A 26,292-nucleotide genomic window follows, 5' to 3' on the forward strand; every position below is an offset into this window, starting at 1 on the left:
TCACTTTGGAACTGTGCAAAAAAACCAAACCCAAAAAACAAAGCTGCAACTGAATAGTGCTGTAATTTTGCAGTCTACTTGGAGCCGTGTTGATCCCCGAATATTATAGAGACCAGGTGGGAGAGGTAACATCTTTTTTTGAACCAACTTCTGTTGGAGAGACAGACAAATTGTCTAGCCACACCCCATTGCTCTTCAGGTCTGGGAAAGGTACTCCCAGATTCACAGTAAATTGCAAGGTGGAACAGATTGTTTAGCATAAGTAGTTAGCACATATTGTAAGGGACCATGCACGGTAGAGTGACCCATTAACACCTTTGCAGTCATAGGACAAAGGGGGGGAGGGGTTAGTGGGTTACAGAGTGTTGTCATAAGCAATAAATCCAGTCTCTCTGTTCAGTCTATGATTGTGTTTAACTGAGTAAAGAATTTAAGTTCCTAGGCTCGTCTTTTGAATGTGAGGGTTTTCTTTGAGGGCCTGTCAATCCCCTTTTAACTTCATAATTATATTTTGCATATTCACACCCTTGGCTAGCTTCATAGTAGTTTATACTGACATCTTGCAGTGTAAACCCTGGCATAGGCTATGTCTACACTATCCAGCTTTTAGTGAAATGGCTTTGCCGCTAAAAGGAGCACAGCGTAGCCGCTGTTTGTTGGCACTGACAAAAAACTTCCATCCCCAATGAGCGGCGTTAGCATTGTCAGCAGGAGAGTGCTCCTGCCAACAAAGTGCTGTTCACACAAGTGCTTGTCATAGACAAAACTTTTGTCTTTCGGGGGCGTGTGTTTTTTTAACCTCTGAGCGACAAAAGTTTTATCTTTCACTTGCCCGTGTAGACAAAGCCATAAATCCATTAGGGGAAGAGGTTATCGTTAGGGCCCTGCCAAATTCACAGCTGTGAAATCTGATCTCTCGCGTGATATCTGGCTATTGTGGGCATGTGTTTTTTTAACCTCTCAGCGACAAAAGTTTTGTCTTTCACTTGCCCGTGTAGACAAAGCCATAAATCTATTAGGGGAAGAGGTTATAGTTAGGGCCCTGCCGAATTCACAGCTGTGAAATCTGATCTCTCGCGTGCTACCTGGCTATTGTAGGGGAAGAGAGTCTGATCTCCTCTGCGCTACTTGGGGCGCCCCTGCCGGGGGCTCCTACTGCATGCCAGGCCCCAGCTTCTAGTTCTGGCCTGGTTGGGGAAGGACAGGACTTCCTCTTCCCCTGCAGGGGCTGCTCCTCCGGCCAGGTCAGACCCACTTCTTGGAACCTCCCCTGGCTGCAAGAAGCTCCGTGGCTGCGCTGACCTTCAGAGCCCAGCTCAGCTCTGAAGGCAGCACTCCCGCCAGCAGCAGCGCAGAAGTAAAGGTGGCAATCCCGTGATCCCCCTGCAATAGCTTTGCAACCCCCCCCATGCCCTCTTTTGGGTCTGGATCCCCATGGTTATGACACCATGAAACTTCAGATGTAAACATCTGAAACCATGACATTTACTATTTTTAAAATCCTGTAAGGGTGAAATTGACCAAAATGGACCGTGAATTTGGTAGAGTCCCACTTACAGTAGTCAAATACTACATCGATGGATATGGTATATTCGTAGTAGATAACATCTTTTTTTTTAAATAAAAGGCCTGACTCTGCAATTCTCTTTTTGTCCTGACTGCAGAGGTGTTAATGGGCCACTCTCCCTTGAAATGTCCCTTGCTGCCTATAGCATTCGTGATTCCCCTATGAATCTAGGTCTACATTGCCTTACAGGACCCAGGAGGACGAAGGCTGTTGCTTGTGCTCTCAGTGCCCTTGCTTATTTATGAATACTGAGATGGCTACCCATGTCATTCCAGAGCCTCTGTCAATAGCAGGGAGGGGTTTTTCCAAAAGTGCCTAAATCACTTAGGAGCCCAAGTCCCATACAAAGTCAATGTAGATACTTTTGAAAATCTTGACCTATTGCCCTTTTTCATCATGCCTCGCTTGCTCTGCTGGGCATTGAACAATGAGGGCCATTTTCACATCTTATGCAAATACACCTGCATGTACTGAAAATGCAGGGGCCAACCTGGAGCCTACACTTGACTTAACAAAAGAACAGCAGACGCTTAAAGCAAAAGAAGGATCTTTCAAGGAGAGACAGGAAGAGCCATACTACTTGTCCTAGTTCAGGGACCCCAAAAGTGGGTCGCAAAATAGGGTCACCAAGGCTGGAGTTAGAGTTAATGGGGCCCAGGGCCGAAGCCCAAACTCAAGCCCCACTGCCCGGGCTAAGGTTACATGCCCCCCGCCCAGGCCAGAAGCCTCTGGGCTTCAGCTTTGGGCCCCCACCCAGGGAGATGGGGCTCAGGTGGGCTTGGTCTTCGGTCCCCCCTCCTGAGGTTGTGTAGTAATTTTTATTGTCAGAAGGGGGTCACGGTGCAATGAAGTTTGAGTACCGCTGATCTAAGCCTTCCAAAATTAAGGATCTAGACCCAGATCCGCAATTAAACCTGAGGCTTCAAGTGTGTCAATATGATCCTACACCACAAGTGTTCGTTTTCAGCCTGGTACTCAGCACTATGTACAGAACACCAGCTATTTAAACTTTTCATTTATTAACATACTTTTAAAATCTGTTAGTATGCTACAATCACCAAAGCATGGGGCATTGAAATCTTCATTACGCGACATTGGTTCTGCCATGGGTATCACAGCAAAAACTTAATTTAAGCAGCCTTAATGGCAGTTGCTCAGAAACAAAGCAGTTTCTAATTTAAACATGTGTCAATCACACAGAAAAAACTATTTCCTGTCCAGTTAAGAACAAACAAAACATCCTGCCTCTCCCCCGCAAAAATCTAAATTATATCAGTGATTCTCAGTACAGAAGCAATAAGGAGGATCAATAAAAAAGTGTAATGCAAGTTTCACAACATTATAATTAACTGTCTTACTTTTGCATAGTGTTCTGATAACCATTGAAGTTACCCATATTTTCAGTTTTATATTTTGATACATTTACAGCTAGCTCCTCAGCTGGTGTAATTCAGCACACTTTTATTGACCTCAAAGGAGCTGTGTTATATTACCTGAGGAGCTGGCTCTTAGGCCCTACTCCTGCACTAGAGAAGTCAATGGGAGATTCAGCATCAGGCTTTCTGTCTCTAAACTGAAAAGGAGTACTTGTGGCACCTTATAGACTAACCAATTTATTTGAGCATGAGCTTTCGTGAGCTACAGCTCACGTAGCTCACGAAAGCTCATGCTCAAATAAATTGGTTAGTCTATAAGGTGCCACAAGTACTCCTTTTCTTTTTGCGAATACAGACTAACACGGCTGTTACTCTGAAACCTGTCTCTAAACTGTTATAATATGGATTTCACAAAGACAACCCTAACAATCATCAATTTATCTTCATGAAAAACTCAGTCAACATTTTGCCTTAAATTGTGTGTAAACAGCTATTTGAAAATTACTGGTGCATTAGCTATTAGCAAAAAAAATTAATTACTTTTTTACATAATGAATAAAAAGTTGAAAACTGCTGTCACACGTGCTTCACTCAAAACCAGTCTATTAATTTTAAAATGCCTGGAGCTAAAACTAGTGGTGGGAGACAATGTCATTAAAACAGACTCTCATATTGTTTGCTTTCAAGAAACTTATAGTCCCTTATTTTAAAAGTTTTAAATGAACTGAATGTGTAACTGCCCAATGTTGCTCAGTGTCCTGCATTTCACTCGCTGTTTCTGTTTTACTGTGTTTTGTATTCTGTTTTATGCCAGAGACAGATTTTATTATTGCTGTCTGCCCAAAACCCTCATAAAAATAAAGATGCTTATCTCAAGAGCCCGTCCCAGTAAGACCTTTTAAGTGAATATGTTAAAATGATTGTTTGCAGCATAGGTCCAATAAAAGATATTACCTATCTTGTCTCTTTAAAATGTTTGCACACTTTGAAGATGTACAGAGTTGATCCTCTTTGCCATCCTTGATTCTGGTCTTCCCTTCTCCACACTTGCACAAAAATCATCTGATTCAACCATGTCCAAATCTTTTTACTGGCCCCTCTCAGCTTTTCCACAGTAGATGAAAGCTCACTCCTGCCTCTGTAACTTATTTCTGTGTCCACTAATTCTGAAGCCCCTTTCCTGACCATATCTGCAGTGCTATTTCCCTTTTTTTTCAAGTTCCTCTTCACAAGACTCATCTTCGATAAACACTTTCTCTTCACAGAAATAGTAACAAAATATACAAAGAAAAGTGTCTGAACAAGGAATGTGTGAGTGCCGTCACTCAACCATGCTATTTTTTGTTATAACTCTTTCGGACAGGATCCTTGTCTTCATACTTGTCTTTACAGTGGTGTTATATAAGGAAATAATCATAATACTTTAGCATTACACAATATTCTGTATAACACTGGCTTGTTACCTTTAATTGTTCAGTTAGTTTCAAACTACTAGATAAATCCATGCAAGTTATCTATTATCAGTAAGCAAAGGTAAAAGAAAATAGAAAGTGATACATTACCTGGAAGAGGGCTGCTGTCCAAGCTAATAATCTAGTCTTGATTGCTATAGGGACTTCAGATAGTCTGAGCATTTAAAGACTCTTTGTAGTCCTGATTGGTTTATGACAACATAATGTTTTTATTGTTTATTTCTAACAACCAATAGCCAAAGGAACAGGCATCTCAAATTACATACATGTATGAAGTTATGGTGCTTCCGTCTCGATGCTTTTTCATAAGAGGGAAAGTTACACAGTAAAACTGTTGTTCTTCCCTAATACTTATACAAGTCCACCTAGGATCTCTCATAAAGCTTCTTCATCTACTATAGAGGATTTTTCTGATTGTCACTGTGTATCTTAAAATTTATAAAAATCTACCTTTTATAAATTCTTCATGTTGCATGAACAGCAATAGTTTTAAAAACGTGGAAAAAATTCAGACAAGAATCCAACATGAACGCCCACATTTAGGGGCAACTAGGGTTTTCAGTCTATTGATAATGTTAATAGGAGTTCCACACACAGAGCTCATGGGTCTTTTATGTCATTTAAGAAGAAGTACAATGAGTGAAAATCATCACTAGTTATTATTTCAGTTGACAGATCAAACAAACACTAAAGCCAACTATGCAGTAAATATCACATGCATACTCTTGAAAACATGAAATAGACATTCATATTGCAATAACCATGTTACCAAAATGTATTTTTTTCTGATGTACATGAAATTATCCAGCAATTAACTATAAATATGGATTTATATTTCACAGATTTCTTTAGTCAGATTAATTCACAGACATACTAAGTTTTCACAGACATTTCACATTAGGTTTTATAATATAATTAGAACATTATATGTGTTAATAACCACTATTATCTGCTGCATTAATTAAAAAGATATCTTCCCACATGTATACTACAGATTTTGCTTTAGAGCTGCATGGTTTTTATTTTATTTTATTTTATTTCCAAAAACTCTCAGTTTTGAAGATGGTTGAAATCTAATCATTTTGAATATATGTGGGAAAATGAATGAATGCATAAGAGGCAAAAATCTATCCAAAACAAGTTACAACTTTTCACCCTTTAGCCCCATGTAAAAATGCATTCACCATTTTCACACAGAAGGATTTTTCCCTTTTTGATTGCAAAAATTACCACATTTTTTCTGTGAAAAATAGAAAAATAAAGAAAAAAGATTAAATGGTTTTTAATGTCATGAGATCAGTGAAAATGCTGTTTTTCACAGTCCTCTATGTGCATTTGACTCAGCATACAATAAGAATGACTCAGTGCTGAAAGAGTTGACATTACATGTCTAAATGACATGGAAAACAAATTCTGTAGCCTAAGGTACAGAAATAAATTGAAACCTAAACTTGCCCTAAATATTCACTGCACAACTGATATTAATACCTCCAAGGTTTCACACCATCAACTACTTTGATATGTGAATTTCGCCAGTGTCTGAAACAGATTTTATAAAAAAACTTCCCATTTTGCTCTGCCCAGCACTTTTTGAAAGTTCACAGGGTAAGAAGCAATTTTCACTATGAATTAAATGTATCTGAAAATAACAATTAGTTACAATCGGCATTTCTAAGCCTGGTGGTTATCTTGCTAAAACACTGAAATTAGTTATGGGACTAGTATGTGCAAACCCAATATAAGAGTTTGTTTAAATAAAGAAATCGTTTTTTTCCTCCTGTTTAAGACTTGTTTAATAATGAGAAAATATAATCATTTAATTAATCTCTGTGACGTCTGAAAGTTTAATTTGTATCTGACCTGGTTCCTTTAGAAGGGATGAAGTGTACTTGAAGATAAAGGGGAATAGTGATAGGTAAGCCTCAGTTACCAAAGAAGTAGAAAGGATCCGGTAGAAGGGTGTTCAACTCTCTGCTGAACACCACAGCAGGAGGGGATTATGTTTGCTGACATAAGTACATAAGGAAGAGGCAGAGAGGTGGTAAACACAAAACACAGAGGGGTGGTAAACACAAGTTGTTGAACTCTGACACAGCAGGAACGATAGCCTATTTCCTTTTTTTTGGTCAGAAATAGAAAACAGGCTATTTTTCCTGCTGGATTCTCTGTCACAGTTCAACAACTTCTGTTTATATCTGTGAATATCCTTTCCTATATATTTGTGTCAGCAAACATAATCCCCTCCTGCAGTGGCCTTCAGTAGAGGGTTACACGTCCTTTCACAGGATCCCTACTTGCTGTCTTTATTTTTATTTTATTTTTTGTTGGGCAGGTAGGGGGATCAGGAGGAGAGAAAATAGGGCCTTCATCTGAAGATTTCCACGTCCATAAAAGGTAAACGTGGGGTGAGGGAGTAGCTGCAGGCACCACCCTTGAAGGTGAGCCTGATGCCCACAGAAGGAAGCAAAAAGCAGAAGCAGGCCTCCTCTGAAGGAAGAGAACAACCTCATGATAAGGTCAGCAAAAGCAAGACTAGGAAGGACGAGGTGAGTCACTGGAAGGGGGGGTACTGAGAGGGACAGCCAGTTGGAGAAGTCATAGTGGGAGACAGACAGAGACTCGAGAAAGAAGTGGAGGTGGTGTCCGGGAGATCATGAGAAATCTTTAAATAAGTTTCCAGTAAATATTCAGACTTTCAGAAACTCAGCTGAACCTCCCAACCAGATGAGGTTCACTTCTCACTACTATCTGTTCTATACAATTCATGATTTATTCATAGATACTATTAATTTTCAGACTGTGGTGCTCAGAGCTGACATATTAGTTCCTTTATTCTTATTTTCCCATATCATATCCTTCTGTCACAATCCAGCTATGTCACTAATAAGATAACTAATCGTCATAATACATTACAGCAGGAGTGGCAGCTGTATACTAACTATACTTAATGCTGTATAATCATTTATGTTCTAACTACCTGCTTTTGGACACGCACAATTTTCTTTTGGGCTGATTCTTTTCAAACTTGTTTTCTGCTTTAAGATTTATTTATTTATTTTAAGTTTAAACAGAATCAGTATAGCCCTGTTGATGTGAAAGGAGAGTGAATATTTTCTACAATAAACATATTCTTATGACTTTCTTTGAAGCAAACCCACAGTCACATTGGCATGGTGTTGAAAGCTGAAATTTGGCATAGGAATAGCATTCTCATGTGCTGCAGAGAAAATTTATTTCAATTTGACCGAGTTATGAGCCTTTGAAAATCACATGCAGCACAGTACATTGTGTTCAGGATTTTGTTTTGCTATGCTTGTAAAATGTGCAACTCAGGAAGTCTGCAATTTGTATATCTGTCCAGCTAATTTTAGCTATGTCATGGAAAGTATATAGATGCTGTGTATAGGCTGGGTCCTGCTTTCTACTAATATGGTAGCCATCTAGCTTTACTAATGCAAGTACTCTTGAAAACTGAATTTTATGTACTCTTTGGTAAACACAAATTTTGATTGTCTAGTTAACCAACAACAGCAGAAATTTCTAATTTTAGACTTGTAAATACAATTCAAAATTCACACTGTTTGCTATACTGTATAAGTCATCCAAGAGGGCAACAATCAGACCCTTGAACAATAACCATTGCCTTTTGTAATGGCATGTACATGGAATATTCACAATGAACTGCTCACAACTGACTCGCAATACAAGAATTATTTGGTGAAGACACATTTTTAACAACAAATTCAAGAATCCCTTAGTTTATTCTTTCTCAGAAAAAGAGGTAAAATTCATCCAATCAAATGTTCATTATGAATTATTTTACCAGTTCTAACATTTAGGAATGAAGACAACAGCAGAGTCTTTGTCTACATTAGCACTTTTGTTGGCAAAAGTTTTGTCGATCACGGGTGTGATTGACACAAATTTCACCGTCAGATGGGCTGGTGTGGACAGTGCTATGTCGGCAGGAGACATTCTCCCATCGACAGAGCTACTGCCACTCATTGGGGGTGGTTCAATTATGCCGATGGGAGAACTCTCTGCCACCCAGCATAGAGCAGCTAGACGGGAGACCTTACAGCAGAGCAGAGGCAGCGGTACAGCTGTGACACTGTAAGTCTGTAGGGTAGAAATAGCCAGAGATGCCAAGTCCAAATAATAAGATCTGACAGGGGGTGGGACATCACTCAACAACAATATGTTTGAGTGTGTTGCATATGAGAAAAATTTAAGTCTGAAAATTAAACAATATGTCATATTTCCCAGTGTTGTGTGCCCTGGCCCTTATGCATTGTGTTGTGTTGCACTGGGGTGCAAAGACAAAGAATCTTGTATAGCCCATATAAAGACCAGACAGAATTACAGCACCTGGGTCCTGAAGAGGCAAAGAGAGTTTCTTCATCTGCACAGTGCCCCCAAAGGAACAGGAAATAATGGGGAAGCAGCTGGGCAATAGCTTTGACCCCCTCACTCTACAGCTCGCCAGACTGACCAACCACATGGGAGGGGTAAACTACAGCCCACAGACAGAGGAATTAGTGGGTACACTACCTAAGGAGATTCCTCATGACTCCCTGCAATTGATCCCTCAGTATCCCCCAGCTGAACCCAAACCAGCTGCCAATGTCTCTGATCCCCCAACCAACAATGTACCACCATTTCCCCACAAATCCCTAGAATCAACCCCACCTCTGCTCAAGCCTCTGCCACTGGTACTCCTGTCGCCCACCTTTCTCTCTTCACTTTTGTCTCACAATCTCACCCACCCTGAGATGCTGGCTGCCTCATCTCCCCCTACTAAAACTGTCGCCATCCAGCCAGTGCCTCAACGGCACAGCACCACACGAAGTCCATGCTAAACAGAGACTCCTGTACAACTGAATGTGAAGCCCTGATCACCACAAGACTCCATGGCAGATGACTCCGCTACAGCTCTACTTCTCCCTCAGTCTTCCCAATTTTTCATCTTTTAATGAACTTTTCTCTTTTAAAGTTATCCAGATGAACAGATTCCCTAAAGCCCAACTATAAACAAACACAAACAAAGTGCTTTCTTAGTCATTTTGAGATGACCTCATAGATGTAACTCTATTAGGGCAGAGCTAAAGGTGTGGTTGTTATCTGAATGTAAGCCAATGCCTCAACTGAAAAGGGAAGCCATAAAACTCTAAATTTCTAACTTATTTTCTAAACAGTGTAATTCTTGCAAAGTAGCATACACTCAGGCCATTGATATGTGTCCACAACTTTTCTAGTCTATTCAGTCCTTTCTGGATTCTTTTACCACCACCATTGTAACAGAGCTCTTTCATTTCACTTTAACTGAGAGAGAGAGAGAGAGAGAGAGAGAGAGAGAGAGAGAGAGAAGTGTAAATATCTTTCTTAGCTCAAAGTTCAGATTGTGTATTTGAGTATGATTCTGAGGAACTGAATGTGTTCCCTGGACATGATTGCATATTAGAAAGGAAAGGGTGTTTGCTATGGAAGCAAGGAGACAGTGAGCACATTTGGGCCCTGTGACAGAGTGTACCAACCCCACACTGATGAGGTGAGGGTTAAGGAGTTGCTCCAGATGGAGTGAGGGTTCAAAATGGAGCAACTCACCTCAATCTGGGCTGACTAAGCAGGAGAGAAGGTGGGTGCTGCAGCCTTCTGCAGAGGAGCTGCTGGGGCTTCCAAGAGCTGGGACTAGGCCTCACAGTCAAGCTGCTGCAGATCCTTCAGCCATGGATGCCAAACTGCCACAGAAAGAGGGAAACCATCCAGACAGTGGCCCCAAAGAACTCCAAGGGGGACCCCAAGACAGACCAGTGATACCAGAAGAGGATCTGAAGCTGGGATAGGAAGTAGCCCAGACAGCAGAGGTAGGGGTGCCCATCTCCTGTGCTGTGCAATTTGAATTATTGTTTCTTTGAGCCCTGGGTTGGAACTTGGTAAAGCAGAGGGGGCTGGGTTCCCCTTCCCCTGGCCACTGGGTGACACAGCTGCTGAATCCTACTGCTGGGTTAAGCAGCCACTGACTCTTGCTACTGGTTGACACAGTCCAGACTAGAGTATAGCCACTAGATCAGCGGTTCTCAACCAGAGGGTCTACAGCCTCCTGGGGGTCCGTGAGCCTTTTCAAGGGGGCCGTGGGGCCCCGCGTCTGAAGCCTAATGATCGGTGCCCCCGCAGGGCTGAAACCAGGAGGTGCAGGGCTGAAGACCTGATCCCCAGGGGTTCACCTAGGGAGGTGGTGAAATCTCCATCCTTAGAGATTTTTAAGGCCCAGTTTGACAAAGCCTTGGCTGGGATGATTTAGTTGGAGTTGGTCCTGCTTTGAGCAGAGGGTTGGACTAGATGACCTCGTGAAGTCTCTTCCAACCCTGATATTCTATGATTCTATGAAGCCATGATCCCCAGTGTCCCCTGTAAGGCTGAAGCTGGGAGGCGTGGGGATGAAACCCCAATCCCCGATGCCCCCATGGGGTTGAACCCTGATCCCTGGTGCCCCCTGCGGGGCTGAAACTGGGTGGTGCAGGGCTGAACCCTTGAGCCCCAAGCCCTGGTGCTCCCTGTGGGGCAGAAGCCCTGAGCCCATGGGCAGAGTTGGGGACATGCAGGGCATTGCCTCCCACCCCCGAAACTGTAGTGCAAGATCACAGCAGTCCCAGGGGCAGCTCCATGCCTCCCCCCTCATCTCCTCTCCCCGCCCTCTGGCCAGGTCAGAGGCGGGAAGCCGGAGCCGGGCAGTGCGGGGCAGCTGCTGCTCTGGTTGGTGCCATGGAGCAGCCAACAGCAGCGTTCCTTCCTCTCCTGCTGGGGCACCAGGTTGAAGCTGCTTCTCAGCTCCAAGCCCACTTTGCTCCCACAGAGGAAGCCGGTAAGAGTGCCCCAGGGAGGGAGACCCGGCTCTGTGGCTGGCACACCCCTCCGGAAACAGGGACTGCAGGGGAGTCCTCCCAGCATACAGCCCCTAATACCCTCTCCCTACACCCTGAGCTATGCCCTCTGTGCACCCTGAGCTACCCCCTGCCCACACACAGCACCTAGCCACCCCCCTCCCTGCACCCTGAGCTACCCCCTGCTGGAACACAGCCCCTAGCCACCTCTGTCCCTGCACCCACAGACACCCCCTGTGTGCACACAGCCCCAGCTACCTCCTCCCTGCAAGTTGAGCTACCCCCCTGCCCACACACAGCCCCTAGGTACCCCATCCTTGCACACTAAGCTGTTTTCAAACTTTTTGAGCTAAGCTCCCCACCTTTGAGTTATAATTTTTGGTTACATCTCCCCCCATCCCCCGCAACCCAGGTAGCCTGCTGAGGTGAGTCAGGGGTTGGAGGTGGCACTCCCTCCCTGGACCCCGCCATGTGGAGGTGGCTCAAGCCCCGCTGGCCCCTACCCCCCACAAATAGAAGTCAAACTATGCCTATGCCCAAGACCCATGCCCTGAGACCCTCTCCCCACCCCCGCTGGGCCCTGGAGTTTGTATAGCATGTTGAGGGGGGGGCTTAGAGAGAAAAAGGTTGAGAATCCCTGCACTAGATGGTGTTACTGCTGGCCTTGGACTCAAAACCTCCTTTGGCTGGCACTGTGATGTGTGGGTGGTAGAGGGAGGTGAATTAAAATTTTGAGATTGGGTGGGATGTTAACACTGTCTTTACTGGCAACCTCCTTGGTTGTTAATGGCTGTGTTGTTCTGAAATTCACTTCAGCATCCTTAAAGATAAGTGAGCAAGGTTTATGGGTGTGAATTTATTTATTTGTTAAGCACTAACACTATTCTCAGCCCTGTACAGCACATGTAAGAGAGATGGTCCCTAGCCCCAGAATCTTACAATCTAAACTGAGATATCTGAATCTAAATAGCTTACAGCCTTGTGTTTGTGGGAGGCAGTGTCAAATTTTTCCAGAGAAAAGTTTGATTTGATTTGATTAAGGTAGATAGTAAAAAAAAATGTAAATGGACACTACACTAAGAATTAGGGCTTCATTTTGATATGTTTTAAACATATAAGTCTAATGATGCTGCAGAATATTTGGAAATTGAAATAGTGACTTTGTTTATAGACAGGTGCCTGATTTACCCCATAGTCATAAAGAGGTAGGTTTCAATTTCTATCCACTGTGTCTACAAGGGCAAAGCACCAACTCCCAGAGAACTATGGTTGACTATAGGTTCCAGGCCAAAAACTTTTCTTCCCAGCCCAGCTTCTCCTAATTTCTGGAGTGTGCCAGTCTCTTCCAAGCCATCCAGTGGAAAAGGGGTTTCAGGCAGCTTGAGCTATTGATTCATTGTAGGGTTATGACCAAGGCGTCCAGGGTGGCAGAAATCAGAAAGTCAATGAATGTGATGCTGGATTGACCCAAAATTAGAAGCAAATCCACCTTAGGACCCATGTAAAATAAATGTCCTGTCTTCACTTTCAAGGCTCTCTACCATTTAGTTCCTCCCTTTCTCTCTTCTCGTATCACTCTGCTTACCCCCAATGAAAATGTCAACAATACACTAACCTGGAACAAAGAATCACCAATGCCTTGAAGGAAACAAAATTTCAAACACATTTTAACAAGTCCCTCTCTCTTTAGGTCAAGCAACAGTTCTTCAGGTCTATTTCTTGGCAGGAAAATACAGTCAATTTTTCTCCCCAGAAGCATCAAAATAAACCGTTCAAGTAGGTGGGGAAATAAACAGGGGGATTCCCTTATGATAGAGTCAAAGGAGCAGTTTTGGGTCACCCTTGGTCCAGAGTTTAACCAAATACAAAAAATGTTCCCTTCTCTGTAGGGTTCAGCTAAACAATTCCGGTCCATCCTTTCGGGAAAACAAATATGAAGAGTCCTCTTCTCAGCGAGGTGACAGAAATAAACACACACAGTTAATGAATCTAGGTAGGGATCAACTAAACAATTCAAATTCTCCTCTGTAGCAGTGGCAATAACCAACAGACCAACAATCTCAGCTATGTGGCTCTACGAAACACAGTCGTCTCTGCTTAGACTGGAAGAATAATCACCTCCTCGCTTGCTGGAGCCCTTAACTCTTATGGGACTAGTATTATTACTAAGACCCAGCTGAAGAGCCATCCTTCAAAATCTGACAGCAGATGTGGTCACTGTGAGGAGTGGAAGAAGGAGAATCTCTTCGCTTATCCCATACTGAAGGGATTTAACCTCTTCAGTGTCCTACAAGGCACACACACATCCCATCACATTCCCACTCACTCTTCCTTTCCGTCACACAAGCCTCTATCTCTCATCTTCACTCTTGCTCCATGCTGCCCCTATGTGCGGAACCACTTCCCTTTCCTTGTACATCATGGCCCAAATCCTTTCCAATGCACAAAACCTAACTACATTAACTTTGCACAGGGATGTTCCACAAGAACCAAAGGGTATCCTTCCATCTAGCAGAAATATTCCACTACTGTTACTGTATTCTGTGTACTGTAATAGCATCCTATTTGGGAGACAGTAGTGGCCAGTTGATCTGATCACTCCAGCCGCTTCATGCCCCAAACCTCTCTGGGCTACAGTGGACAGACCACCCAGACAGAGCACAGCTCTGTGGCAAAAGAGAGTGCAGACCTACTGCACTGATTCTTTGTGGCATTCCCTAGACCCCACCACGATTGCTTACAATGCCTTTTAGGTAAGACGAGTAGGACACAACAACCATCCTCTCCTCATTCAAATATTTCATTAAAACATACTTCTTGTGTGAAAACATTCAATGTTAGTCCATCAGTGGGGGGTCAGAGAAAGAAAGGAACAAAAAAATACCTGCACTGCTTCGAGATTGGACGCCAGTCTCTGGATATCTAGTCTGTAATGTGTCTCAACTGTACTGTATATTCAGCTCAAGTGGTACAGAACTGTGCTTTGAACCTCTGGTACACTACTTACAAATACAGTACATAAATTCTAGAATACGGTATATTATTGCAGGTTTCAGAGTAGCAGCCATGTTAATCTGTATCCGCAAAAAGAAAAGGAGTACTTGTGGCACCTTAGAGACTAACAAATTTATTTGAGCATAAGCTTTTGTGAGCTACAGCTCACTTCATCAGATGCACGTAGTGGAAAATACAGGGGGGAGATTTTATATACACAGAGAACATGAAACAATTGAGTGTGACCGTACACACTGTAACAAGAGTGATCAGGTAAAGTGAGCTATTACCAGCAGGAGGGCGGGGAGGCGGGGGGGGAGGAACCTTTTGTAGTGATAATCAAGGTGAGCCATTTCCAGCAGTTGACAAGAATGTGTGAGGAACAGTGGGGCGGGGGGGGGGGGGGGGGGGAATAAACATGGAGAAATAGTTTTACTTTGCAAACTGGATACAATTAACTTACGCTTGAATAAAGACTGGGAGTGCATGTGTCATTACACAAAGTCAAACTATTCATGTGCCCCCCCTCCGAATTGTCCACCCCACAGCTTGTCCCTTTCTACCTGACCCCAACTCCTGTTAATCACCTGCCACCGCCCCCGCTGGGTCATCGGCAATGGAGGGCACCGGGGTGACCTCCACTGCTGCCATGCCCATCGCCTCCCCAGACTCTAGGGAAGCCCCCCCCCCCCCCCGCCAGCAGGAAAGGCCAGGGCAAGAAGAAGGGGAAGGGCCCCGCTAAAACCACCGGGCCCTCCATGGCAGGGGCCAACCCACTGCTGCAGCCCCACCACCAACCACGGCGTCCTCCCCCGCGCCCCCTCCACCAGCTCTGAGGATGTCCCTCCCTCAGCCCCCAGGACGTACGCCTGGGCAGCAGCAGCCCCCCCTCTCCCACCCACCGCCTCCGCCACCATCAATAGCGGCCAGGGCCCCTTTCCCACCATGACAAGGAAGCATGGCGTCCGTTGCCTCCTGGTGCCCGCCTCGCCCCACGTGGAGACCTACATGCAGGCGTTGGCAAGGGTGGTGGGGCCCTCGGCCATTGTGGCAGCCTCCGAAATATACGGGAAGGTCGTTTTCTTCTTAGCATCGGAGGCTGCCGCCCAGGAAGCGGTGGAGAAGGGCCTGGCGGTGGGGGGGGTGTTTGTCCCCATAGAGCCGTGGCGGACCTAGCCGTCTGCCTGGTCCTGACCTCTGTCCCTCCTTTTCTCCCCAATGCTGCCCTGCTACCTGCCCTTTCCACCCTGGGGAAACCTGTTTCTGTTATCAGCCCTCTCCCGTTGGGCTGCAAGGACCCCACCCTCTGTCACATTTTTTCCTTCCGCCGGCAAGTGCAACTTTTGGTGCGTGACAGAGTGGAGCTCGAAGGGTCCTTCCTAGCCCCCCACCAGGGGGCCCGTTACCGGGTGTACTTTTCCACGGGGGAAGCCCGGTGCTATCTCTGCCAGGTGTTGGGACATGTCCGGAGGGACTGCCCCTTAGCCCAGCAAGGAGGGGCACCTGGGATCTCTGAGACCCGGCAGAACATCGGCCCCGTCATTGCCGACGCCCCGGCCACCCGGTACCCAAACCTGCCCCCCCCCTTCGGACCACCATTACACCCGCTCAAGCCCAAGGGGCACCTCCCCTACAATGCCCAGACGAGCAGGAGAGCCCCGCCCTCGCTGCTGACAATCTAGCGGGGCCTATGGAGGAGGGTGTGGCAGAGATACCACCAGGCATGGGAGAGAGCCTGTCCCAGGGAGAATCCTCCCTCCCTTATGCTGCCCCACCATTCCCCTTCAAGTCCCTGAGCCATCGCCTTTACCCCCTGACACGACTCCTGCTAACCAGCCCCCAGATGATGCCATGGAGGACTGGGCCCTAGTCCAGGGGAAGCGAGGCAAGTGGAAGGCTCGAGCTCCGCCTCATCTACCCGAGGCAGAGGCCCCCCGAAAGGCCAGGAAGGGGGGCACCGATGCGGAACCTTCCACTTTCCTAAGAGTGCGTCCCATCCACTGGTGTCAGCCGGGAAAGACGTGGCAGGACCGGAGGGTAGTGTCTCCCCTCCACGGGAGACCCTCTCGTCCGAGACCCTCGAGGAAGCCCCTTCTGTCCTGACGCTACCCGAAGCCCCCGTGAACCCCAAGGCAACTGTCGTGGCGGGTGCCGGCGGAGAGAACCCTGGGGCGGCGGAAAGTGTCCTCTCCTCCATGGTCGAGGAGATCGAGACCTTAGATCTGACCCCGGTCACCCAGCAGGAGGACAACTTTTTGCCAGCAAATCTCGATCTGGGCGACCTCACTCCACCCCTCTTTTCCCCATGCTCCCTCCCCTTAACTGCTGCTTCCGCTCCCACCTCCGAGGAGCCCCTGGACTCCTCCACTGACCCAGCCGCTGATTACACCCCGCTGACGACCACTGAGCCTACTCAGGTGACAGCTGGCGCCATGCGGCCGGGACATGAGTCGCCAGGGGCACTCCCTGTTGGTACAAAGCAATTGACTTCCTTCCGGGGCAGGGGCCCTACAGAAGATAATCCACCTCCTGATGCTGTGGCCGCTAAATCCACCACAGAGCGCACACCCAGTGTCACTGAGAGCTCCCTCCCCACCCCGTTAACCCTTGAGCCTAATCGGGAGGTGCCACCATACAGCTGCTTGCCTCCCGAAACCCAGAACCTCGCCTTTGCCCTGCCCCTACCCCTATCCAATTTACCTCTTGCAATGTCATTGCCGCCCCCGGGGCTGTCTCCTTCCCTTTCCCAACTGATGACCCCCAGGGAGCGGCGTTTGTGTTCTCCTGCCCCGACCCATTAGGAGCTGCTATTTTGCCTCCACCGCCCCCTATCGCCCCAGAGCTTGAGGCAGGCCTAGAAGCTCCAGCCCATCAGCCACCCCATCGGGGGTCCGCACCCTGCTTCTCCGTTTTAGTGGACCACAGGGCTGCACCAAGGGCCCCACCGGGGAACAACTGGGAAACCGTAACCCCACACCCCATGAGCTGCGAGGAGAGCTGCGGAAGTTTTTAGAGGATGTCCGTGGCTCCCGCAACAAGGTACAACTTGCTCTCCAGGATTTTCTCAAATCCTCCAGGCCACAAGGGCCCTCATGGGGGAAGGTAAAGGGACGGGGAAGCGGGATGCCACGGCCTACTGGAGGGTCCGCGTCTTCCATGAACAATTACTCACCTACGGGATGGGTCACGGACTACTGCGTGGCCAGCTGGGAGATGCGAGCGTTCCTGCCAGTGAGGACCCCCCCAACCCTCCCCATGACACCTCTCACCATCGCAACGTTGAACACCCGGGGTTGTAGGATGGCTCTCTGCAGGTCCCAGGTGATCTCCTTCCTTCGGGAGGGAGGGTACTCTGTGGTTTTCCAGCAGGAAACCCATACGGACCCGATCGCCGAAGACAGTTGACAGCTGGAGTGGGGGGACAGGGTCTACTTTAGCCATGCCACGGTTCAACAGGCTGGAGTGGCGACCCTGTTCTCCCCCAACCTACGGCCCAAGATGCTAGGGGTCGCCGAGGTGCTAGGGGCCTGCTGCATCTCTGGGTCCATATGGAGAGGCTTGTGGTTAACCTTGTTAACGTCTGTGCCCCAACATCGGGCCCAGAGCGGCTGCAATTCTCTCAGCAGGCGTCCGCCTTCCTCGGCACCTTAGATTCTCACGAGTGCTTGCTCCTGGGAGGGGACTTGAATACCACCCTCGAGGAACAGGACCGCTAGGGGACCGAGCAGAGCCCGGCCGCCGCGGACACCCTCCGGGAGATAGTCGAACATCACTGCCTAGTGGAAATCTGGCGCGACCACCACCCGGATGACACTTCCACGTTCACCTTTGTCTGGGTGGAAGCCCATCGGTCGAGCCACTCCCGGTTGGACCGCATTTATTTATCATGCTTCCATCTCTCACGAGCCCACTCCTCCAGCATTCAGCTGGCCCCATTTTCTGACCATCATCTAGCCACCGTGACAGCCTCCCTCTGTGCGGAGAGGCCAGGGCCAGCCTACTGGCATTTTAACAACAGCCTGTTGGAGGATGAGGGCTTCGTGACGTCCTTCTGGGAATTCTGGCTGGCCTGGCGAGGGTAGCGGCGTGCCTTTCCTTTGGCGCGGCAATGGTGGGACCTGGGGAAGGTACGCGCCAGGATTATCTGCCGCGACTACACCCGGGGCACCAGCCGACGGAGAAATGCAGCGATAGAGCAGTTGGAACGGGAGGTGTTAGAGCTGGAGAGGCGTCTGGCTGCCAGCCCCGAAGACCCGTTCCTCTGCGGAGCGTGCCGAGAGAAGCGGGAGGAGCTCCGGGCCCTCGAGGACCATCGGGCCCGAGGTGCCTTTGTTCGATCCCGCATCCGCCTCCTTCGGGAGATGGATTGTGGCTCCCACTTCTTCTATGCCCTGGAGAAAACGAGGGGGGCCAAGAAACACGTCACCTGCCTCTTGGCAGAAGACGGCACCCCCCTCATGGAACCGGCGGAGATGTGCAGGAGGGCCCAAACCTTCTACGCAAGTCTTTTCTCCCCGGATCCGAATGACCCTGGCACTTGCAGAGTGCTCTGGGAGGAGCTCCCTACAGTCAGCACGAGCGACCGAGACCGGCTAGAGTTGCCTTTCACTCTGGCCGAGTTCTCGGAAGCCCTCTGTCATATGCCCACTAATAAGTCTCCAGGAATGGACGGGCTGACCCTGGAGTTCTACCTTGTGTTTTGGGACGTCCTCGGCCCAGACCTAGTCACCGTCTGGGCCGAGTCTCTGCAGAGCTGGGTCCTCCCTCTTTCATGCAGGCGAGCTGTGCTCGCCTTACTGCCGAAGAAGGGGGACCTCCGTGATTTATGAATTGGCGTCCCGTCTCGCTCCTCAGCACGGACTACAAAATCGTAACGAAAGCAATCTCTCTGCGGCTAGGGTCTGTACTGGTGGACGTGATCCACCCAGACCAGACCTACACTGTCCCAGACCGCAGTATCTTTGATGACCTATTTCTGGTTCAGGACCTTTTGGAACTCGGGCGTAGAGACGGCCTGTCGTTCACCCTCCTGTCCCTAGATCAGGAGAAGGTGTTCGATAGGGTGGACCACGGGTACCTCCTGAGCACTCTGCAGGCGTTTGGCTTTGGACCCCAGTTTGTGGGTTTTCTCCGGGTGCTGTACGCTTCCGCAGAGTGTCTAGTTAAGCTCAACTGGACCCTGACCGAACCGGTCAACTTCGGGCAAGGAGTACGGCAGGGGTGCCCCCTCTTGGGCCAGCTGTACGCTCCGGCGATCGAGCCCTTCCTCTGTCTCCTCTTCAGGAGTTGACAGGGTTGGTGCTGCGGGAGCCAGAACTGCGGCTGGTCTTGTCGGCGTACGCCGATGACGTGCTCCTCGTGGTCCAGGACCCCAGCGACTTGGCGTGGGTGGAGGCTTGCCAGGCCATCTATTCGGCAGCCTCCTCTGCCCGGGTCAACTGGGTCAAGAGCTCTGGCTTGGAGGTAGGAGACTGGCGGCAGGTGAGCTCCCTCCCACCCGTGCTTCAGACCGTCGGGTAGAGCGCGGGTCTGCTGTTCTACCTCTGCGTTTACCTTTCTGCCACGCATCCCTCTCCGCCGGAGAACTGGGAAAACTTAGAGGGCGGGGTGATAGAGTGACTCTGGAAATGGACGGGACTACTCTGATGTCTCTCCCTCCGAGGGAGAGCGCTGGTGTTTAATCAGCTAGTCCTGTCCATGCTCTGGTACCGGCTCAACACCCTGGTCCCGGCCCCGGGTTTCCTGACCAACCTCCGGACATTGATTCTGGGGTTCTTTTGGTGAGGAATGCACTGGGCCCCTGTAGGGGTTCTTCATCTACCCCTCAAGGAAGGAGGACAGGGCCTGAAGTATCTGCACACTCAGGTCCGCGTCTTCCGCCTCCAGGCCCTACAGAGGCTCCTTTATGGTGCAGGCAGTTCGGCGTGGAGCATAATGGCACACGCCATCCTGCACCGCATCCGAGGGCTCCGATATGACCAGCAGCTCTTTTATCTCTGTCTGGGAGGTCTTCCGTGAGACCTTTCCGGGCTGCCGGTCTTCTACCAGGACCTCCTCCGGACTTGGAAACTGTTTTTAACGACCAGGTCCATGGGGGCCACCGATGGCAGATCTCCTTGCGGAGCCCCTGCTACACAACCCCCAGCTCCATGTGCAGGTGGTAGAGTCCTGCTCGGTGCACGAGAGCTTGATCCTGGCAGAAGTCACGAGAGTCGGAGACCTCCTGGTCTATGACCGGGGAGACTGGCTGGATCCCCTGACGCTCGCTCTGTGCATGGGGCTCTCCAGACCTCGTACCCCCTGGCGCGTACTTCAGGAGGTGAAGGCTGCTTTGCCGCCCGCTGCTAGAGCTTACCTCGATCGGGTCCTTCTCGAGGGCACGCCCCGCCCACCTCTACCCCAGGCCCGCCGGACCTTTTAATTGGACCCCTGCCCCATAGACCCAATCGACCCCCTCACCCCTTTACAGTGAGCTGGCTACATGAACTGCAGCTGGTATGCTTCCAAACCGCGCCAAGGAAACATCTATACATGCTTGTGCTCCACACCCTTCACGCCCTCACCCTAGTGTCCCGCCCCGACACAAAGTGGCAAGACCTTCTGCCACCTTTGGAGGGTGAGCAGCCCCGGTGGGCCAGCCTATATTCCACCTTGGTTCCGAGGCCCATCGGGGACATCAGTTGGTGGCTCCTTCACGGAGCTGTGAGCACGGGCATGTACTTGGCGCGGTTCAACCCCATTCCAGATACTTGTCCCTTTTGCGGTGTGAGAGAAACCCTGGCGCACGTATATTTGGAGTGTGCCAGGCTGCAGCCCCTGTTCCGGCTTCTCACAAATCTTTTATTATGTTTTTGGTTGCATTTTTACCCTCACCTTTTTATTTATGCACTCCCCATCCGTGGCCTCACAAAGTCGCGGGATCTCCTAGTTAACCTCCTCCTGGCCCTGGCTAAAACGGCCATGTATAAAACCAGAGAGAGGAAGTTGGCAGATGGATTTTCCTGTGACTGTGGGGCCATTTTCCGATCCTCGGTCCGGTCACGTATCCGGGCGGAATTCCTCTGGGCGGCGTCCACCGACTCCCTTGATGCTTTTGAGGAGCGGTGGGTGCTGTCCGAGGCTCTCTGCTCGGTGCCCCCATCCGGCTCCTTTTGTTTTGACCCTCTGATTGGGGGAGAGAGTAAGGGACCCCAGCCCCAGCCATTGCTGCTGCGGACACTACCACCTTAGAGGGGTCCTTTCACATGTGGGTGCACGTGCCCCCCCCCAGTTGTCCACCCCACAGCCTGCCCCTTTTGTTGGGTGCTTTCAAAGGAGGGAATTGTTGGTGACACTCGCGCGTGGCGCCAGGTAACTCGAGGGGGTGGCAGACCTTGAGAGTCGAGGAAGCCCCCCGCTCTGGGCCCAGGCAAGCTTGAACACTTCCCTCCCCTGAAGCTAATGAGAAAACAATTGTGATTGGTTGCTGTGTTACACATTGCATATGCTGTTGTTTTGTTTTTTAAGTGTGTTATGCAAATAAAAAAATACCTTTTTTGCTTAAAAAATAATCACTCTCCTATAGCCATCTGGCCCGACCCTGTCAAAATAGCATTCCTATAACTCAATATATTTTCAAGTTCTAGGACAAGTATACATTGTATAACTAGAGACGTGTCTTTTATATTTTCAAATTGCATTAAGTTTGAGACTCATGTTATTCACTTGTTCATTAACTTTTCTCTTATGCACATTAAAATTGTATCAGTATTAGCATCATAACTGATCAATGTTTTACAAAATAGCAAAGCCAAGGGCTGAAGAACAACTTTGTGATGGAATGACCTACGATTCATCAATAAGCACAACCTTGCAATGGCATACAGGTAGCTAAGGTAACTACCTAAACAATAAAATAAGATAAAGCTGAAAACAACTAAAAAACATATCATTGAAAAATTGATCTACTATTCTACATTAGCTAACCTGGAAAGATTAAGGTCCAGGAAATCCCTGCAAGTAATAATACTTCCCCCAGGATGAAACTCACTCAGCCTTCCACTTTGTCTTTTACCTTTCACCCTCTGATGTTTGTCATCCCTTTTTTAAGATTACATTTCCTCTTTAGCCTACCTATAACCCCTGAAGGCTATGATAAGAAAACAGAAGGGGGAAATGTAAAGGTGTATTTTGAAGGATAAATATGGGTGGAATGAACACAGATACTGGGTATTCTAGTAGAGCGACATTTTTATGATAAAGGAAATGACCTCTAACTAGGGGCAGTCCTGACAACTATTGCTTTTATTGTGGAAAACAGACAAGATAAAATCACTAAGATAAAAGCTCAATACTAAATTAAAACTACCACTAACTTCTCATACAGTTATTACTCCATACTAAGTTACACACTTAAGAGAAATGTCTAATAGAAAAAGCCATCTTCAACTCTCTTCTGATTAAACTGATACTTACCAGTTTCTATCCCTCAAAATTAATTTATAAATTCATTTTAATGGTCAGAGAAACTGCATTTATTCAGCATTCTTTATCAAAAACAATATCAGAAATCTTCAATATTAAAGAACTGTAATATGCAGTCTAGAACTAAAGGAGAGGGGAGAAGGTTCTCTTTTTAAAAAAAAGTATGTATCTTATTAATATTACCAAATATAACTAACTTAAACATAAACCATTTTCCTTTCCTTTATTGGCCCTCTCTTGTAATTTCTTCCTACTTTTTCTGTCTGTCCAAAATATTTGCGTTTAAGCATGACCTTCATATGATTCAACTCTCTTTAGACCTGGGCTGGTATGTTGCTAGGCTTATCTGGTGTGCTGTTGAGTTTACAGCCCCACTCCTGCAAAGAAAGCTGTATGCACCTATTTCATTACTATTTGATAAGTAGCTTGAGCTACAGCAATACAAAGAATTACTATTAAGACCAGTGAAACATATATGGAAGGCTCCACAAGCCAGTGACCTCAGTTTGCTCAGATGTTTTAACCACACAGGTTTCCAACAATTATCTTAGTAAGATTCCTACTTCACCAATGGGCATGTGATGCACTCTGCATGTCTGAAATGTCCCTGCCAGAGATGTGAAAACTCAGGGGGACTCATTCCTATGTTGATATTATGCCTGGGACAGAGACTGAGGAGATAATGTGCCTTCTGGATACTAGGACTGCTGGGGACAGTTAAACCTAGCATGGTTTAGGGGTGGGCAGCTTCTTGACCTGATCTAAACTTGTGCTTCAGCTGTAACATTATATGAGCCATTCCAGGAGCCAGAAATAGCTGAGGCATGGCAGTGCCTCACTGATGCCCCATGTACCAGGGCACCCTGCAACAGAATCAGGGTGGTAGAGCAGGGCTAATTATGCTCCTCCTGCTAAGGAAGCCCCTTAAATTGGAAGCATTCCCTGAAGGAACTTTAGGACTACTTTGCACCCCTTGTATCTGGAAGTATGCTGAAGTATACGAAGTAGCTGCAGTAACAAAATGAACTCCCCCATGTCTACTTCTCCCTCTATACAGTGCCAGTGACACCGTTGGATCAATAAATATCATCCACCATAACCAACACCAGAATGATTGTAGTAGTAATCAGAGCAATACATAAGAGCTGCAGAGTCGGGAGACTTATTCTGGCCGAATTTTTCCACAGCTCAGGAGACAGATCTCTACTTCCTTCAGCCCCACCTCTCAGAATAATAAATTGATCGAGTTGTTGTTATTAGAAGTTCCCACGTTTCCCTCTGGAGCCTTCCCCAGTGTGCAAGTGCCTTGGTTCAGTGAGCGCTAGACTCGGGCAGTCTCCGGGCGGCAGGCATCACCGCCACCCCTTGCCAGGCTTATGCTGAGTGAACTCAGCACTGCAGGGCTGGGTTCCACGCGGCCCCAACTTCCCCTGAACGAACCAACCGGGCAATGCCGGGCGGCCGAGCCCACCTCCCCTCCCAGGCGCATCCGGTTCCCGTCCTCATCCTCCATTCCTCTCCAGCGGCCAGCCGCCGCCTCCGCGCCGCTTCCTATTGGCCACCGCAGGGTGCGCGGTAGGAGAGGGGCCGAAGCAGCCGCCACGCCCGCTGTGCATCGCCAGCCGCCGCCCGCGGGCGCGTCCCTGTCTGGCAGCTGCACCCCACGGCTCTGCCCCTGGCCAAGCCAGTTGCTGTAGGGCGCTGACGACGAGACGGGCCACGGCGGCCCGTGGTCTGCCCAGTAGCACGCCCAGCCTGGGGCAGCTCCAGCGCGGGGGAGGAGACGGGGGCCGGGCTGTGTGATGAGAGCGCCGAGGAGGCGCGTAGTGATGCTGCAGCGCAGACACAAAGGCGTGAGCCAAGCGCGCTCGCCTCCTCTCCCGCCGGCGCTGCCAAGCAGCGGTTCCCAACGCGGCTAGCGCCTCAGAATAAGGGGCAGTCACAGGAATGGCCCCGGCCTCGCGCTCAGAGACGCATCCCCTGGGGGATGGAGCGGTCCCACCGGCAGCGCCCTACAGCGCGCCAGGGTGCGGGGCCGCGCAGCGGGGGCGGCTTCTGCGCTTCTCTCCGCGGCTCCGGAGACTGGCGGGGGGGCGCCGGGTGCCCAAGCCACCGCCACACGGGGGCACTTCAGCTTGCGGGGATGGGAGAGAGCACTGGCCGCCGCTCTTTGTGTGTGTCCGCGGCAGCGGCTGGCAGTGGGGCGGGGGGCGGGGGGGAACCTGCAGCTCACAAACAATCCAAGAGCAGCAGCAGTTGTAGTGGTGCCGTGTGTGTGTGTGTGTGTGTGTGAGAGAGAGAGAGAGAGACTGAGGCTGTCACGTGCTAGGGTACCCGCCCCTTGCCCACAATCCAAGGGCAGCAGCAACTGTGGTGTGCCCCTGGCGCAGTGACTGAGGCTGTGCTGGGATACCTGCCCCTTGCCCACAACCCAAGGGCAGCAGCTCGTGTGTGGGGGGCGGGGGGTTCTGTGGCAATGAGCGAGGCTGCTTGGGCATCCTCTCTCCGCACACAAGCCAATGCCAGCCGCTGTTTGTGCAGGGTGGGTGTCAGTAAGCGAGCCCACTGGGCCGCCTGCATCCCACTCACACCCCAGCGTCGGCAGCAGAGGCTCTGGAGCGCGTGTCTGAGAGCGACTCCCGGCCCGCTGCCCGCACGGCGGGGGCAGCAGCCGGCACGCACGATGGGCACGCACACTAGCCCGGGTGCTAGCCCCCTTCCCGCCCAGGCAAGCGCCGAGATAAGCGGCCGCCTCCGCCTCCTCCCTCCTGAGGGGTCGGTTACGTTACCTGGTCTCTAGCTGGGGCTCGGTGGGCTGGATCTAATCCCGCCGCCGGCTCCTCTCGCTGCCACTGGGTGAGTGGATTTATTTATTTATTTATTTATTCACCATGACGTGTCCCCAGCAGCAGCAGCAGCAGGAGGGAGCCCTTGTGTTTGTCTGGGGCAGGCGGCTGCCCCTGCTGCTCCCGGACCGGCTGCCGCTCGCGGCCCAAAGCACAAGGCGCCGGTTTCCCGGGGAATGGTGACAAAGGGGGTGTCGTTGCGGCCGCTACAGCAGCAGCCAGGTGGCTGGGCGGAGGCTGCTGCCGGAGACGCCTCCTGGGCTACCCAACCGGGCTCCTGGCCCTGCCTGATGGAACGGGAGGGGCGCCGAGGAGACCGAGAAGGCGGGGTGGGGGCGAGCGGGTGTCAGACCAGAGGGGCAGTAGTGGTGGGGGGAGGGGAGCGGGTGTCCGACCAGAGGGGCAGTAGTGGTGGGGGGAGGGGAGCGGGTGTCCGACCAGAGGGGCAGTAGTGGGAAGGGAGCGGGTGTCAGACCAAGGGGGCAGTAGTGGTGGGGGGAGGGGAGCAGTTGTCAGACCAGAGGGGCAGTAGTAGTGGGAAGGGAGTGGGTGTCAGACCAGAGGGGCAGTAGTAGTGGGAGGGGAGCAGGTGTCAGACCAGAGGGGCAGTAGTGGTGGGGGGAGGGGAGCGGGTGTCAGACCAGAGGGGCAGTAGTAGTGGGAGGGGAGCAGGTGTCAGACCAGAGGGGCAGT

At 49.5% G+C, this 26,292-nt stretch overlaps 1 protein-coding gene across 2 annotated transcripts in view; it reads right to left on the minus strand.

Annotated features, from left to right (window-relative positions):
• Positions 1-25,765, minus strand: part of SLC16A7 (solute carrier family 16 member 7) — a 148,665-nt gene extending 122,900 nt beyond the window's left edge. For both annotated transcript variants that reach the window (XM_084617405.1, XM_084617406.1), the window contains exon 1: positions 25,543-25,765. The gene's annotated coding sequence lies outside the window, so the exon portion shown is untranslated. The remainder of the gene's footprint in view (positions 1-25,542) is intronic.
• Between the last annotated feature and the right edge of the window lie 527 nt (positions 25,766-26,292).

This window comes from Lepidochelys olivacea (genome assembly GCF_965140295.1).
Source record: "Lepidochelys olivacea isolate rLepOli2 genome assembly, chromosome: 1".
Classification (NCBI taxonomy): Eukaryota; Metazoa; Chordata; order Testudines; family Cheloniidae; genus Lepidochelys; species Lepidochelys olivacea.